Source organism: Crocuta crocuta, unplaced genomic scaffold (assembly GCF_008692635.1).
Source record: "Crocuta crocuta isolate KB4526 unplaced genomic scaffold, BGI_CrCroc_1.0 scaffold158, whole genome shotgun sequence".
In the NCBI taxonomy this organism is placed as follows: Eukaryota; Metazoa; Chordata; class Mammalia; order Carnivora; family Hyaenidae; genus Crocuta; species Crocuta crocuta.
In genome coordinates, this window is record NW_027532590.1 from 3,905,218 (window position 1) to 3,922,293 (window position 17,076).

Here is a 17,076-nt window from a genome sequence, read left to right on the forward strand (position 1 = left end):
GTGCGGGAGCCCGAGCCCGGGAGGGGAGGGCGGGCCGCCGGGAGGGGGTGGGCAAGTCCGCCCAGCTTCCAGATCCTATATAAACAAACCCTGGCGCGGGGAAGCAGAGGAGGGCGAAGACGTCGCGGGACGCGCGGACTCGCGGCTCCCGGCCTCCGCGGAGCCTCGCTTGCTCGCCCCGGGCTTCTCGGGGCAACCTCACACCGGCAGAAATAGCAGCTCCCCCACTCATCTCACCCAAAAGCTGCCAGGCCGGAGACTCCGGAGGAGAAGTCACCGGTGCTCGCGGGTTTACCCCGATTCTTCCATGGTGCGGGCGGGAGCGCGGCGAGCCGGGACGCAGCGGCGGCGGCAGGAGGCAGAGGCGAACCGAGGCTGGGCCGGTCCCGCCGAGAGGGGCTTCCCGGGCACGTGTCCCGCCGCTCAGGCCAGGTACGCGGTGGGGGAGGAGGAAGAGGATCCCGAAGTGAGGCAGAGCTGAGGTTCGGGTTCTCAGGCAGCAGCTTTGGAGCGACTCCGTGGAGACCCAGGGCGCTACACTTGGGTCTGCAAACACCCGGGGCCCCGTTAAGATTTGGCCGTGCCACCTCTCTCCTCCCCCGCCCTGCCGGTCCGCACTGAGCGCTCTTTATCACCGCAAGGGCTACTTGTCCCTCTGACCTCGCACACTTCTCCCATGATAACCGGAAAATGTGGGGATCTCGGTAAGTCTCTGGCCGAAGGGACTCCTCCCTCTCCCCAACATACGGATGCACCAACGCCCCTGAGCGCGCACGCATAAACCTGGGCAGCCTCTGCAACACACCTGCGTGCCTAGCAACGTGCACCGGCCACTCTTGGGGTCAGAGCTCGTAACTCCTCAAGGAATGGGGACTTAGATGAGGCGACATGCATGCATGTGGTGCCCCCTGTATCAGCCTTGTCTCGAGCCGAAAAGAAACGCCATGGCCAGCTCTTTGTTACAAGCTAGATGTGATGCCTACATACTTGGGATAGATGAGACTGTGGGCCCCAGAACGGTTTTTGGTATTTTCTCTCTCTCTTCTTTTCCTTCTAATCTTCCTCTCTCTCTCTCTTGCTCCCTCCCTGTTCTCCTCCCTCTCCCTCTGCCTCCCACTTCCACTCTATCCGTTTCTCACTTGAGAAAGACACCAATGTGAGTGTGAAGTTATGCCTTCAACTCCTCACATGATAATTTTAAAATGTATTTGAACAATATATGTTGGCGGTATGACAGCATGAATAAAGCTTTGTGCTGCTATATTTGTCTTTGTGAATCACTTGCATTTCAAGAGTATATATATATAAACACGTTTAATAAATGTTTTTAAATATGTCCTCTATATAAAGACCAGTTAACCTTCTGTTTTACACAAATGCAAGAATCCAGAGAGCAAGGGGCTTAATTCCTCATCACCCTTACACACACACGCGCGCGCACACACACACACACACTGCCTTTTGAATTCTGCATTATCTTCTAACCTTTTTTCTCTCTTAGCAAGTGGAGTTCTGACATATTAATATGAATTCTGAGAAGCCACGTAGCAGGGAGAGATTGTGCTGGAGTGCTTGGTCTTGAAGGAAAGATTTTTGGAGATTTAGTTAAGTATATTGGATATTTTCTGCTTTATTTAACAGTTAAAAATTAAAGTTAAGTTAAAGTTATTAACAATTAAGAAAAAAATTACTCAAAAGTAAACTTGAAATTAAAAATCCTTCACATTTTAAATAATGGTTTCTTCATACCTTAAAAGAAAAGAAAAGAAAAGAAAGCCCTGGATCACAAATAAAAATTCTGTCGTTCTGTTTGCTAAATCCAGGATTCTGACTTGAATTGTGCTTCGTTATTGTTGCACTAATAAATGGTTTTGCAAACAGTACCGTACCATTCCCAGAATAGTGTTAGCTTCCATGAATGGGTATAATAACTGCTACTTTCCACATCAAGTACGAGCAGAAAACATTGCAGAAACTAGAAGGAGAAAATTATTATGTTCACTCATTTTACTGTATAGCTCCAAACAATCACTATTGCTTTTTCTTCTATTTATTTATTTACTTATTTATTTATTTGAATCAGATAATAATTTCCCTTCAAGCTGTTCTTCTTTTACAATTCCACACATAAATTTCCAACAGACGACAATGCTTCTAACTAAAATTGATATTTTAGGTTCCGTTTACAAACAAAAAACAAAAACACACACTCAAAATGACAGTTAATTCCTTTGTTCACGTAATCCAGAGTAAATATGTATAGAGAGAGACAGAGACATACTCTTTACATTAGTTACTAGTGTTTGTTTAATTAAAACCCTTACGTCTTTAAAATTTGTCTTGTATTCCAAGACCACTTTTTACCTCTGTTTGCTTCTCCATTTTGTTCTGATTCAACTGGGAACCTCGGGTAATTTGAATCCCATGTGCCTAGCAATGAGTTAATAGCTACAAGAACACATAGGAAGAAAATAGAGCAATATCTGTGCCCTTGAATAATTTAAAGTCTAGTTGAAAATGTAATATAAAGGCACTTGGAAGAAATTGGAAAGAGAGGCAGAAGGCTATTGCTTTGGTTATAGCTCTACTCCAAAATTTGATGGCTTAAAATAACTATTTCACTATCCTGATTCCTTGCATTTGAATGGGCTCAGATAGGTAGTTCTGCGTTGAGTGGTATTTGCTGGGTCCTGGGGGTTAGATCTCCCTGGGCTAGGATGGCTCCCTCAGGAGGGTGACTTGTGGCACTGTCAGCTAGAAGATGATCTGGGGCAGTCCTTGGAGCTTCACAGCTCTCCTCTGCATGGCCCGTCTACATAGCCTGAGCTTCTCTCAACATGGTGGCGGGGATCCAAAAATGAACATCCCAAGAATCTGTGTTCCATGAGGGAGAAAACAAAAACTGCCAAGTCCTTGTAAAGGCCCAGAATTGGCACCACCTCACTTTTGCAATAGTCCCAGGACCAGCCCAGATTCTCCAGGGAGAGGGTGTGGTAAAAGTATGGGGATCAAACTGACATCTCAGTGAGTGATTTGATGAAGAGTGTATGGCATCTTTAACCCACTCTTGATATTCAAAGGCATAGAGGTAGGAACTCCTAAAAAAAGGCCTAACCAGATTAGATGGTGCCACTACACAATATAAAGAAGTAAGAGCCAAGGAAAGTATCAAAATGTTAATATCCAGCCTCTATCATCGCTGAGATTCCTCACCAAAAAAGGCCCTGGGTCAGCTTCTATATATATGCAAGTGCTGTTGGGCAGAGGATACCAAGGTGAACATTCTTACAGAATTTTCAGCACCTCAAGGGAGTTAAAGGTGTTTACAGTTAAATGTGGTGCAAATTAAAAAGTGACAAATGCTAAAAGATAAGAAGGTTGTTTCTTCTTGGCCTATTTTCTAGTTGGACAAGATCTTCACTTTATGGCATTTAAACTCTCAGTAATCAAATGCTTTTTTCTATTAACAATAAAATATACCTTATTTGAATATATATTGCTTTCTCTATATATTTAGCTATCAAACACTTATTGAGCACATACAACATGCCAGGCATTTCTATAAGCATTTCTTAGTCATAAGTCATTTACTTCTATAAATAATTGTATTATATAGGTTCTATTACTATCTCCATTTAAGAGGTTAGAAAACTAAGGCAAAGAAATTGTAAGCATCTTGCTAATGTAAGTTCTAATAAGTGCTAGGGCAGAAATTTAAATCCAGGCATTTTGCTCCAGATTCTACGATCTTAATTACTGCATCATATTTCCTAAAAATTCTTCTGATATAGATGTTAATTCTCCTTCTCCTTCCTCCCTTGATAGATAGATAGATGATAGATAGATAGATAGATAGATAGATGATAGATAGATAGATAATAGATAGACAGATGGTATATAGAGATAGACATATATATGATCACATACATATATTATTTCATTCTTACTTTCATGAGAAGATTAAAAAAGCTAACCAAAAAAAGTTGAGTTTAGAGGAAATGGTAGTCCAGTTTTAAAACCTTGAAACTTCTTTGTTCTTTTCCCTTTCTTTTCTTTTTTTTAAAGTGTATAAAAGAAGGTTAAGCTGAAGGTAAAATTACATAGTAAACTATTCCTTTATATTTTACATAATATATACATATAGATATATTAGTTTGCACAATTATAATTTTATATAGATCACAGATGTCTAGCTTAGACTTGACCTTTATCATATATAATATTTGCACCTTGCACCTTTTAAGAAGAGTGTTTAACCCATATCATGCCTTTAAAATATTTGTGGTGAAATATTTGGTGAATTTGTGTTAATCCAAAGAAGATAGTGTCTCTATCAAAGTGTTAGCAGTGGAGATGAAGTAAATAGACTTGAAAAGTTGTCACTATAAAACTGCACTGAATAGTTTTTGGAACTAACAAGGGGTGTGAGAGAAAGAGAGAGCCCAAGATACTCTGTGTTTTTGGTCCATGCTCTTGTAGGACTGGATTTCTTTTAACGAGATAGAAGACTTTAGGAGAAACCGGCTTGAGGGAGACTTGGCATAGCGAAAAATGTAGAAACGTTGAATAAGTGTTTGGATGTGAGACTTTGGAACTGACAGGGGTAAAGGGATGTGATATCTATGTTGAAGATATAAATCATAAATCTAGAAGGTTGTAGAGTATGTAAAGCCATAAATGTTATGAGATTATCAAGGGACTTAGTATAAATAGATAAAAGAACAGTCAAAGGTGGTCAAGCAATAAAGTTTTGGGGAGATGAAGAGAAACCAGCAAAAGACCTTGAGAGTTAGTGGTCAGTGCGGCTTGAGAAAAATCATGAGAGTCAAATGAAGAAACTATATCAAAGAGGAGGGAGCGATCAGATCCATCAAATGAAGTTGGTAAGTCAGAAAAGATGAAGTCAAAGAAATCATCACAATTTAGCAATTATAAAATTTGCTTATCCCATTAGGAAGTAGGAAGGTAGCAGCATCAAGTGCAGCCAAAAGTAACAGTTGAGATGCAAGAAAGGATGATCTCTACAGAAAATCTGATAATAAAGTTTTAATTAGCATAATTACGTTAAGCATTTAATGACCAAAGCAAGGAATGTATTTAATTTTGTGCTATACAAGCACTTATCTCTGAAAGCAATTATCAAAAGAAAATGAAAAGATTCTGAACATCACTAGTTTATGAGAATTTAAATTATTTTCTTCCTTACTGTGAAACTAAGACATAGTGGTTTTAAACTTGCTGCACATAAGCTTCTCAAACTTTTAATGGGAACATTTAAAAAAAAGACTAAAACTCATTGGGTTAGCCATCCTTGCCTTCTGACCCTGTCTAATCTACTTGAAAGTTGAGAGTTAGGTACTCAATAATGGGCTCAGCAAGTTTTATTGAGAAATTACTCTTCCAGAAACCTGTATTGGACCAATTTCTTATCATCCAAACAAATTCAAGTCTTGCAAGATTTCAGATCTTATGAATTTCTGCCCCCTTATCCTCTGGAATATTTTGAGGATCTAATTTAACCACACACATACGCGTGTGCACGTGAACGCGCACGTGCACGCGCACACACACACACTTTCTATGAGCATGAAAATGCAGCAAAGATTTTGATATTCCTTAACGCCATTAACATAACATTTTATTAAATAAAAGAACTATTATTGCACATGGACAGATACATTAAAGTATTGGTGAGGAGAGAGAAAGAATGAGGGAGAGAGACACTAACTAGGGACAACGGCAAATTCACATGCAATGCATCTTAACTTTTATTAAATGATCACTGTGTATCACTATCAAATTCTATTCAATAGCCACTTTGCTTTTTCCCTATTTATTATGTGATTCAGTTTGAACCTTTCAGTTCTGATTCTATCAGCTATCTATTATCTATCTATCTACCTATCTACCTATCTACCAAAAAAGAGACCCCCATCAAAGTAAAAGAGGGATTAATTACATCTGATGTGCTTACAAGTTACATCAACAATTCTAGTACCCTAAATTATTTGTAACCACACCATTTAGAATCTGTGGTTTCACCTCCAGACAAGTAAATATATCTTTTGAGATCTCCTTTTGAGAACCTCTCAGAGATATCCTGGTGGTAGTAAAAAGAGCAAAGAGGATAAGGAAAGACTGTGTTCAAACCCCACTTGCATTACTCACCATCCCAAATTGACCTTTAACCATCCCAAGCATCTTCTTCTAAAACTGTGGAACCTATTTCAAAAGCTACTGTGATGACCCAAACAGATAAAGATGTTTTCTGAAATGTTAAGAGTGTTCCATATGTAAAGAGTCATTTATAGAATCAGAATAAAATCAAAATACACATACAGATACTAGGACCTCATTCAGTAGTTAATCCCTTATCATGCTGTTTCTCTGTCATAGTAAATCACAGTGGGGATTGCATTTAATTCACTAGTCTATTCCTCAACATAGAGGAAAAGGATCCTCTCAAATCAAATTTGTTGGTGACATTTGCTTTAGGCTAAACTTCACAGTATCTTGATTGAGATAAGAAACTTTTTAGTACAATAAGTATACACACTACTAAGTAGTTAATAATTAAACTGTTAGTAAAAATAGTGGAGTCCAAGTATGACTAGTAATGTAGCATTAGTTATACTATCAACAATCCTGTCTGGTAAGTGCTTTTTATATGTCAGGTACGTTGTTCAGCATATTTTACATTTTTTTTATTGAATTCAATATTTCTAAATCTTTGTTTCATCTCTACTTTTAGTTAGAATCATCTCCATTTTAAAGATAAGGTAACCAAAGAACAGGAAGGTAAGGGGAGTTATAAAAAGTTACTCAGCTAATACATGACAGATCTGGAATTGAGTAGATGTCTCTCTAATTCTAACATCTGAGCTCACCCTGTTAAAACAAAAGCCTAACTACTTTGCTGAAATTACTTGATTGATTTTAACCTTTTGTAAAATATATATAATTTGGTTAAATTTAAAATCCTACATTGCATTCTTATTAAAAAATATATTCTATCTATAATAAGGTGAGATTTCAAATAAATGTTTTCCCATTCTTTAATGAAAACTTCAAAAGTAACTTCAGTAGAAAAACTGTACAATATATTGAACAGGGACAGTATATGTACATATACTGATGAAAGTTTTAAGAACTTTTGTCTGGGACTTCATTGGGAATAACTTGCAAGAACTCAAAGAAAGGATTTATCTGTTACTCTTTTCATGACTAATTACATTAACCAGTTTTTCACCAGTATCTAAACTTTAAAAAGTTTCATTTTCTATAAAATATCCCTCTTTTTATCTCATGGTAAGAAATTGAAATATATATTTAAAATATTAAATTTGTATGTATGCCTAAATGCAATCATGATTATATATGAATATTAAAAACAATTAACAAAGTCTCATTGGTGCTTGAAAATACAATGTACTTCCTGAATAGTGGACACTTTCCTACCATAGTCATCCAAGGAAAGAAAGCCAAGAAAATATCTCTAACCCTAACATACTATGAGTGCTCAATACAAAGTATTTTAGTGAGTGAACATATTAAATGAATGAATTATATAGTCCTGTGGAGAATGTATTAGAGTTCGGTAACCTCAGTGTTGGCAGTATCCTTGAAAGTGACTTACCCAAAATATTACTCTGCAACTTGCATCACAACTACATGCTCAAAGAAGTTTCCAAAGCCTTGTTTAAAGTGATCAGAGAATGGAGTATCAGGGAATGATCTACCTCCCAACTCCTTATCTTATCCTATACAACTCAGCTACAATATTGTCCCTTGTGTTAACCCATCTCCCTGTACACCTTGTGCTCACCAGTTATCAGTCTCATCACTTTTCCATGACTGCATTTTCCATATTTGATGATATTCTATTTAGTAGAGATCATACATCCCACCTATGTAATTTATGTAATAACAGTTTCAGTATCTTTTACTTTCATTTGAGAGGAAATTAGTTAGCTTATTTTTATGAATATATCAAAATAATTTTTCTACAGTAGACAAATATATCCTCAGGTACATAAGACATGGACATTAATTTCATGAATAGATCATTCCATCCTTCTCAGGGAAAAAGGAGCAGTTCACATTTACGAGGGAAGCAGGATGCATTTACGTTCTTATGTCAGGATTGTGTTGTCTCCCATGCTCTATGAGAATATTATCCAAAGCAAACTGTCCCATCTACATTCCCTCAGCACATTCTACTGGCCCACTTGACTATTGAAGTAACTTCATGCTAACTGGTAAGAATAAGCAAATGCCTAGCTTGTTGAAGACATAAAACATTTGTGCTTCAGAAGGTGGGAGGGGCATCAGTCTCTATGCTGACAGTTCAGAGCCTGGAGCCTGCTTTGGATTCTGTGTCTCCCTCTCTCTGCTCCTCCCCTGCTCATGCTCTGTCTCTCTCTCTCTCTCTAAAAAATGAATAAACATTTGAAAAAAAAAAAAGAAGAGAGGAAAAAATATCTTACAAAAGTTCAAGGGCCAACCATATTAGTGACATGTAGTAGTGATACATATTAGTGATACTTTCAAGGATTCAGTTTTCTGGGACTGTCCACTAGTTATTATATCTCACACCCCCAAAGTAATGAACAAATTATTAAATCTCATATCTTTCCGGCTAAGAAGTAAGCATACTGTCTTCTAGGCCTTACTGGATTCTAGAGATAATATTTCTTACTTAGGAATATTGGTCCAACTATCACTGATTGACAAGGATGGTTGCCTGCTTTTGAGTGGCAACCATAGAAGGAACAGGCTCTGCAGCATGTCTGGCCAGTGTGCAAGCAGTCCCAACATTAAGGGCACATAATCTGGTGGGTGCTATTGTATAGGAAGTATCCCTAATGGGAAAAATGATGTCTGATATTCATGACAACCCCTGATAGGAGAATCACAACATAGCCCCTACATTCCTAGAGCAAGGCCATGCAATCTGAAACAGAAAACCATATTCCTCCTGGAAAAAAAAAAAAAAAAAACACAACTCTTGCTACTGGGCTAGTAGGTCTTAAGCATAGGACAACAAGTGGTCATGCTGCCAGAGCTGCCCGATATTGGCTGACATTTGTCCAATCTAGCCAATCATGGGGTCAGGTGACTTCAGCTGCAATCCTTCATAGAGCTCATGTGCTACATCTGTGATGGGACACACATAAGTCCAGGGCCAAGGACACAAGTAAACTCCACAAACAAATGTCTGAGACATTCATGCCTCCCACCACTGTTGCAATAGTACCTTTATATTACCTCATACCTATGGCCACAGCTATCTGACAGACAAGAAATAGTTCAAGGGTGGTTTTTGAATGACCTATTTTGGTATGGGAGTGACCACTAAAATTGGACTATTGATGCACAACTCAGAGGCAATTCTAAAATTCAGCGATGAGGAGAAATACTCTCAATCAACATAACTTCATGCAGTGTAACTGGTCATCTACTTTGTGTGGGAAGAAGAGTAGTCTGAAGTAAGAATATATATATATACAGACAGACACAGATTTGTGGAAAATGGCTTGACTGATAAGGGCCCAGAGAAATATCAGAATACGGGGACAGGATGCTCTAGAGAAGAGACGTATGGATGGACCAAAGTTATGTTCCCATAAGACTGGGAACAAATTGTGAATATACTTGTATAGCATATCAGTGCCCATTAGAAAGCATCCACTTTGGAAGCTGGCACAACAAGTAGATCAAAGACCTGATCAGCTGCCATCACCCAGAGGCTCTTTGGTTATCCCAAAACTGGCATAATGTGCTAATTAATGGAGTAGCTGTGGTGGCAGGTATGGAGCGTAAAAGCCTGGGTTTCCTTCTAATAATCCTGAACTAGCTACTGTCACTCCCAAAAGTCCAACATACCAACAGCAAGGACTTAGAAATGAGTTAATTATATTGGATTCCATTTACTCTGGAAGGAACAGCAGTTCATCTTGACTGGAATCGATCCAAGTACAGATTTGCCTTTCTTGCCCTTAACACCTCAACCAGCACCACTATCAGAAGGTATTTAATCAATCAACATATTATCCCACATAACATCCTGTTGGTCCCAGAGATCCACACTAAACAGGAGAGTGGCAATGACCATATAACCGTAGGACTTGCATAGCCTGTTATCTAGCTGTCTAGAAGCTACTGGCTCAGGAGAGCAGTGGAACAACTTTTAGAGAGAAATCTGAGAGATACCATCTTGGAGATGATACACCCATGATAAGGGCTGGGTACAAATTAAAATAACTAGAATACGTGGGTCTGGAAAAGAAGTGATAAAAGTACAAGTGACCCACTTGAGGAATTTGTGATTCTTTATCCTTGTATTTCTAGTTTCTGCACTCTAAAAGTCCTGGTTCTCAGAAGGAAACATTTCCACCAGAACATATATGAAATTCCATTAAACTGTAACCTGTTGCTGCTAACCAACAATGTTATATTTCTTGGGCTAAGAAACCCACAGTCGAGGGAAGATTTCAATATCTTTTAAGTAATTTACCCTGATAATAACAAGTAGGGAAAATATTTTTCACATCTTGATAATCCACAGGAGCATTTCTTAATATTCCTCTCTCCAATTATGACAAAGAACAGACAAGTGTACAAGTTGTAGTCTGAAGTATAAACTGCGACCGGGCTCAGGCTCTTAAGGATGAGGTCTGTGTAACTCCTCCAAGCTAGCAACATAGATGAACAGGAGTGCTAGCCAAGGGTGGGGAAATTCCAGAATAGGTAGTAACAGAGGGAGGTGATAAGTGCTATGTCCACAAGACTGCCAGCAGCATCATAGGGTCCCACTAACTTCCCTCTTATAATTTTCCCCTGGGAAAGGTACCAACCAGATCGGTGAACAAGTTGCGTGCAGATGGATGAACTCACTGTTGGAGGCAACGGGTGGACTGCAGTGGATGGTATGGTGTGCCCCCCAGATCCCACTTTGGACCGAGATTCTCATTTCCCCAGCTTCCAAGAGTGTCACTGCTGGTGACATACAGGTAGCTCCCCTTCTGGGAATTCCCCCTGGGAAGCTGTCTTTTGTAAGGTTATCCAGCCCCATCCACAACACCACCCTACAACCTGTGGGATGTAACCTACAACCAGTGGTTGAATGTTGCAAGAGTACAAAGGCTTGGCTCCCTTGCCTCAATGAGAACAACTAGGAAGAACACTAAGAGCTCCACGTCCGTTCACGGGATCAGTTGAAATATCTGTTGCAACTTCATCCAACATTGCCTATTGCTCAATCCTCCTTCTCTGATACCTTACTAATGTAGTTTCCTATAACACTCCCAATTAAAACTCCCATTTGCAAGATGCATGATCTAGACCTGCTTTTAACTATGATGTAGTCTCAACTCAGAATGTAGAGAATCATTTGTTCTGTATTCATCTGTTATATTCTACAGCAGCTATGGTATTTTCTTCAGATTACAAGCATATATTAAGTGATATTATAAAACCACTTTGAAGACATTTTCTAAAAATGACTTAAGGACTTTTTATGGTCCCTGTTTAATTAACGTTGATAACATACTTTATAGAAAAGATTACTTGGGGAGGAATAAAAACAATATATTCAACAGCTATAATGACTGCTTTTAATGCCAAAACATTGAAATAAAATCCCCTTAATATTAAGTCCATAGTATTAAAACCTCATATATTACCATTAAATCAGCAGGTGAATGATTGGCCTTTTCCCCAATATTCATTTGGATAATCTGGTAAAAGTGAGCCAGGAAAGGACAGTCTTTATGATTAAAATAAAATTGTGCAGTTCATTTCCACAGTATGTGTAAGTAACATCAAATAAAAATAATAATATTCTCTTGTTTTAGATTTCCTTTTAACTTGACTTTTTGCTAGCTAAGCTCTACCTTGTCAAGATAATGGCCCACTCCCTGTCACTCACCTATCATGTTACAGGGTGGACTTAAGAAAACTGACATTTTCCATGAATAACAATCACACATCCAAAGATGTCTCCAGAAAAGGGCATTTTGTGGATATAAAAGGGACAAGAGCTTTTTTTACCTTTTCCCCTTGACTTGTCCACATGGAAAGTGCAGTATAGATGATTTTATGTTCACCTTCAACTGCCTTCCTCACTGTATCAGAGGTTATTAGATCAGATGAGAGATCCTTGAGTCGTTGTGTGAATATTTTCAGGAACAGATTTTAGGTTTTACTATTTCCTCAAAAACAAACACTTTGTTAACATTCACTCACAAAAAGATGTACTTGTGTATAGCCATAATTTATTACTATAATTATTATTATTTATTGGTATATCTTCAGCCTCAGTTTTCTTAATAAAGCCATACATTAATTTCAAAATATTCTGTTGAAAGGTAAAGGCTTATTTATAAACCATACTCTACTGCTAATAGTCTCTAAAGGTCAATGAGGATCCTTACATATAATGTATGAGATTAAATAATGATCTTTGTATTCAAATAGCTAAATATGTCTATTTTAACTAAAATATTCTCTTTTTAATTTTTTTTGTTTGTTTTTGAGAGAGAGCATGAGCAAGGGAGGGCCAGAGAGAGAGGGAGACAAAGGATCCAAAGCGGGCTCTACACTCACAGCAGCAAGCCTGACATGGGGCTCAAACTCACAAACTGTGAGATCATGACCTGAGCCAAACTAAGCCCCTCAACTGACTGAGCCACATAGGTGCCCCCAACTAAAATATTATTTTATTCATTTTTCATATAGTTCTTAAGCTTTACTCTGTGTAAGCCCATCGTTTAGGCACTGTGGATACAGCAGTAAACAATACAAAGTTCTCTCTCATCATGGATCTTACAGTCTGGTATGGGGAGAGAGAAAATAATTTAAACAGTATACGGTAAACTACATGGTATAATAGAAAGTTACTAGCACAGTAGAGGGTAAAAAAAATATGCAAGAGATGGGAGAATGAGCACTAGGACCATTGCATTCAGAAATAGAGTAGCTGGTCAATACCTCATTGAGAAGATGACAGCTAGGTAGACTTGAAGGGACAAAGATAACCAAGAGTATATGTAGGGCAAAGCATTTCAAGCAAAGGGAACAGCAAATGCAAATGCCTTGAGGTAAGAAGGTACGTAATGTGGTATCTAGGAATAATATTAAAATCACCCTTCCATTAGATGAGTTATTTTCTCCTTCTCTCACAGATGCATGCTTTATTTTAATTAGTTAATTATTCTCAAATAGTAAGTGTGGCAAGTTGTAGAAAAATCCACAATTGTTTTCTCTGATGGCAAAAGCAATTTCTTTATGCAGATACTTTTTTACATTTATATTTACATATACATATACACATTTACATGTGTGTATGTAAATAACTGTTCTTATATATATGGTGGTGGGAAATATTGTATGAAACACAATTTTCTTCTCAAGACGGTGGATAGCAGAGACTTCTGTAGGTATCATAAAAACTTAATAGTGATGATAATAACAGCATATATATACATATATATTTTTTTAAAAACTCACTATGTATCAGGCACTCCTCTAAGTGATTTACATATATTTACACATTAGTTTTTCAGTGACTTATCATCCTCATTTTGAAAATTATAAAACAGTCACAGAAAGCTTAAATAACTATATAACATAAGTTACTAAGTGACATATCTAGAAAAGTAGTGAGTGGTATGTTATCCATTTGCCTGAGTAATGCACAGCATTCTTCCAACTCCTAAACTACATTGTCTAAATAGATACACCCATATATGTTCCACTTGGGAATACTGAAGGATAGATTCTACTCCACCGGAACTATTCCTAGATCTGCTGTCAGTGCTACAGGTCCTCATCTCTACCCCTGTTGCAGACATCACTACTCTGTCACTGCACTCTTTCCAAGTAATTTTGGAAACAAGTATCACAGTTAGTTTCCACAGGGCACTCCAGGTTAAGCCTGACTGAGAACTGGGGTGGGCAGTTCCTAAGGAAACCTTCTGCCAGCCTGCAAGCAGGCAATAGTAAGCCATCTAAAGCCTCTAAAAAGCAATTGACACATAAAATGGTAGATTTTGGAGAATTCCCATGTGGGATTATGGATATGGATTGTTTTGTAAAAGCCCTGACATAAGGAAACGGATCAGGAAGCTATTGAATAATTCAGTGTTAAGATGATGAGATCCTGGGGTAAGATACCAGCATGAATGGGGAAGAGCTAACAGAGAATAGACACGTAAAAGAGGGGTCAAGATTGGTAACATGTGGGTATTATGGAAGAAGAGGAGTTGAGTAAACATGTCCTTGCCTTGTCCTTCTGGTTTAGCCTCAGCTTTGGCCCACAATACACAAGTTACACTGTATACTGTGCAGTTCAATTAATTTCATCTTTAGGGAGAAGGGACCATTAGCAATGTGGGTAGAAAACAGATTAAACAAGCAAAAATCATTCCTGACTAAAATCACTATTTCGAATTGGAAAGTTAAATTTCTACTGTCTAAGAGCTCTTTGGTATTTTATTTTTAGGCCATGGCTTGATGGGCAAGTAGTTTTTAGAGGGAGTGATGTAGTACCAAGACCAGAATTTCTTAAGGCATGTTTAAAAAGTAAATAGGAAAAAAAAAAAAAAGGAAAAGTAAACAAGCAAGTCAGTTTGCAGATACCCCTCTTTTCTCTGGTTAAATAAATACATACAATCTAAATTTAAAAGGAAAAAAATTTATTTCTTTCAAGGGATACCTGAGTGGCTCAGTTGATTAACCATCTGACTTAGGCTCAGGTCGTGATCTTGTGGTTCATGGGTTCGAGCCCCATGTCAGGCTATCTGCTGACAGCTCAGAACCTGGAGCCTGCTTCAGATTCCATGTCTCCCTCTCTCTCTGCCCCTCCCCAGCTCATGCTATGTCTCTCTTTCAAAAATTAGTATTAGAAAATTCTTTCCATAATATTAGATCAATACACTCAACTAATAATTTTTATAGCAGAATTATATGTAAGTTTCATACTCAGCCATTAATACAGTTTAGCTATCATTGGTTCAACAAATGCTAAATAAGCTGTTACATGTACATCAAGAAAAAGAGAAAAGAAAAAAAAAAACATGAAGTTGTATTTATTCATTTTTTATAGTTCCAGAAACAATTCATGAAGATAAATACTGAATTAAAATTCAATAAAGTCATTTGAACCCAGTTGAATGGAGTATGCTAAGTGGCAAAATCACTGACATCATGTTTTCTGACTCCCAAACTGGAATTTTGTGCTGCTGCAGAATGGAACGGATAGTCTGGAAGTTGTGGTTCAAATGACATAGAGAATGTTTATGGTTCTTTTATTTTGGTAATATATGAAATATTTCAGACTTAGAAAATGTAAATAAAGTAACCCTGCAAACATCTGTCTTGCCACCATGTACGTTGGTAACTGAGCTCTCAATAGTGTCATAGTCCTCTGTCTCATGTGTTATTTCTGAAGTTGCTGGCATAATGGGTATGCTTACAATTTTAAAATCGGCACTACCTGTGAAACACTAAGACACATGTTTGTTGTAACCATAATCATAAAAATATTTACAATTCTGCCCTTGTCTCATAACACAATACTATTATGCAAATTTACAGTGCTGAATTACTTATTAACTGGAACTATATGGAAACAATATTCATATTGATTACAAGTACTATAGATGTAAACAATGCATCTTATTATTTATTTAGCTAACATATTTTGTACATGTTGAATGTTTGAAGGTGATAATGATGATGATAATGTTGGTGATCATTGCTGGTTTTGATGAATAATTAAGCCTCCTTGTTTCTCTCATTTAAATTCAACAATATTTATTGAGTGTCTGTTACAAGTCACATACTGATAGATGCAAAAATATACAAATCATAGTAACATCAGTAATATCAATTTGCAGTCATTTTAATAATACATGTCCCTGTGCCAGGCACTATACTAAGATTTTACACACATTCACCCATTTAATTTTAGTCAAATTCCTACTTGCTGATGAGGCAGATGTTATATTTTTGCTCAAAATCACAGAGCTAGTAAGAATAAGAACTAGCACTCAACCACCAGCCTTAGCTAGAATAATAAGCCACTATTCATTTCTTTGTAGGAAGCCTCAATAGAATGTATATAAAAGTGATAATAATCTTGCCAAATAATTAGTAGCAGCATGCACAAAATATGGACTATTTATCTTCTTGGATGAGGTAAGCCAACTTCCAGAAGGGAGCTGGCATGATGTTAATACATACATTTGGCCATGTCATGGTATTTAAGAAAAAGGTAAGAATTTCTAAGTGTTGAGGATACTTGAGGAGACAAGAAGCAATTCTGAGTGGAAGGATTATATGATCTGTTTGATATCTGTATAGGGCCCATTGGGGCAACCATGTGCACTTATAGGTAGACAGGGGGCATAAACTATAAACCATGGAGGGAAGAGCCACAAAGTAAATGAAGGAAAGTATGAATTAAGTTAGAACTGATGCTCGAGTAACTAGGTGCAGATATGAGAAATACCTGGAATTTAGAATGGTTGAGGGTAGGCGATCAGTTGAAAACATGATAGATTGAGAGAACAGACAAGAAATGCATAACTGAGTATATTTCGTACTCTTAATTAAGGAAGGAATTATAGAAAAAGCAGTTTGTGAAGGGACAGTCATTCTGATTTTTGAACTCAAAATACTGAAGTTTCTCCATGGTTGACTAAGTCCCAATTTTGGCTCTTATGATACTGGTCAAGATTTAACTTGTTCTGATGATGATGATGATGATGATGATGATGATGATGATGATGATGATTAAATGCCATTGTATCCTAATTACTATGTTTCTTTTTGAGTCTTATATGATGTAGATATCTATTTCTTTCCTTACATTGTCTAGAGACAGAGAACGGAAGGACTATCTCTATGTGATGTCAGAATTCAGAATAAAGAGTAAATATTTAAATCAAATAAGCACCTATTTTTCTAATTTTTCAGACCAAGTATTTGAATAATATGAAATACCTTGATAACCGAATTTTCAAATTTTTAAAGCTAAATAGCACCTAAATACATATGGAGTTAGCGATTAAG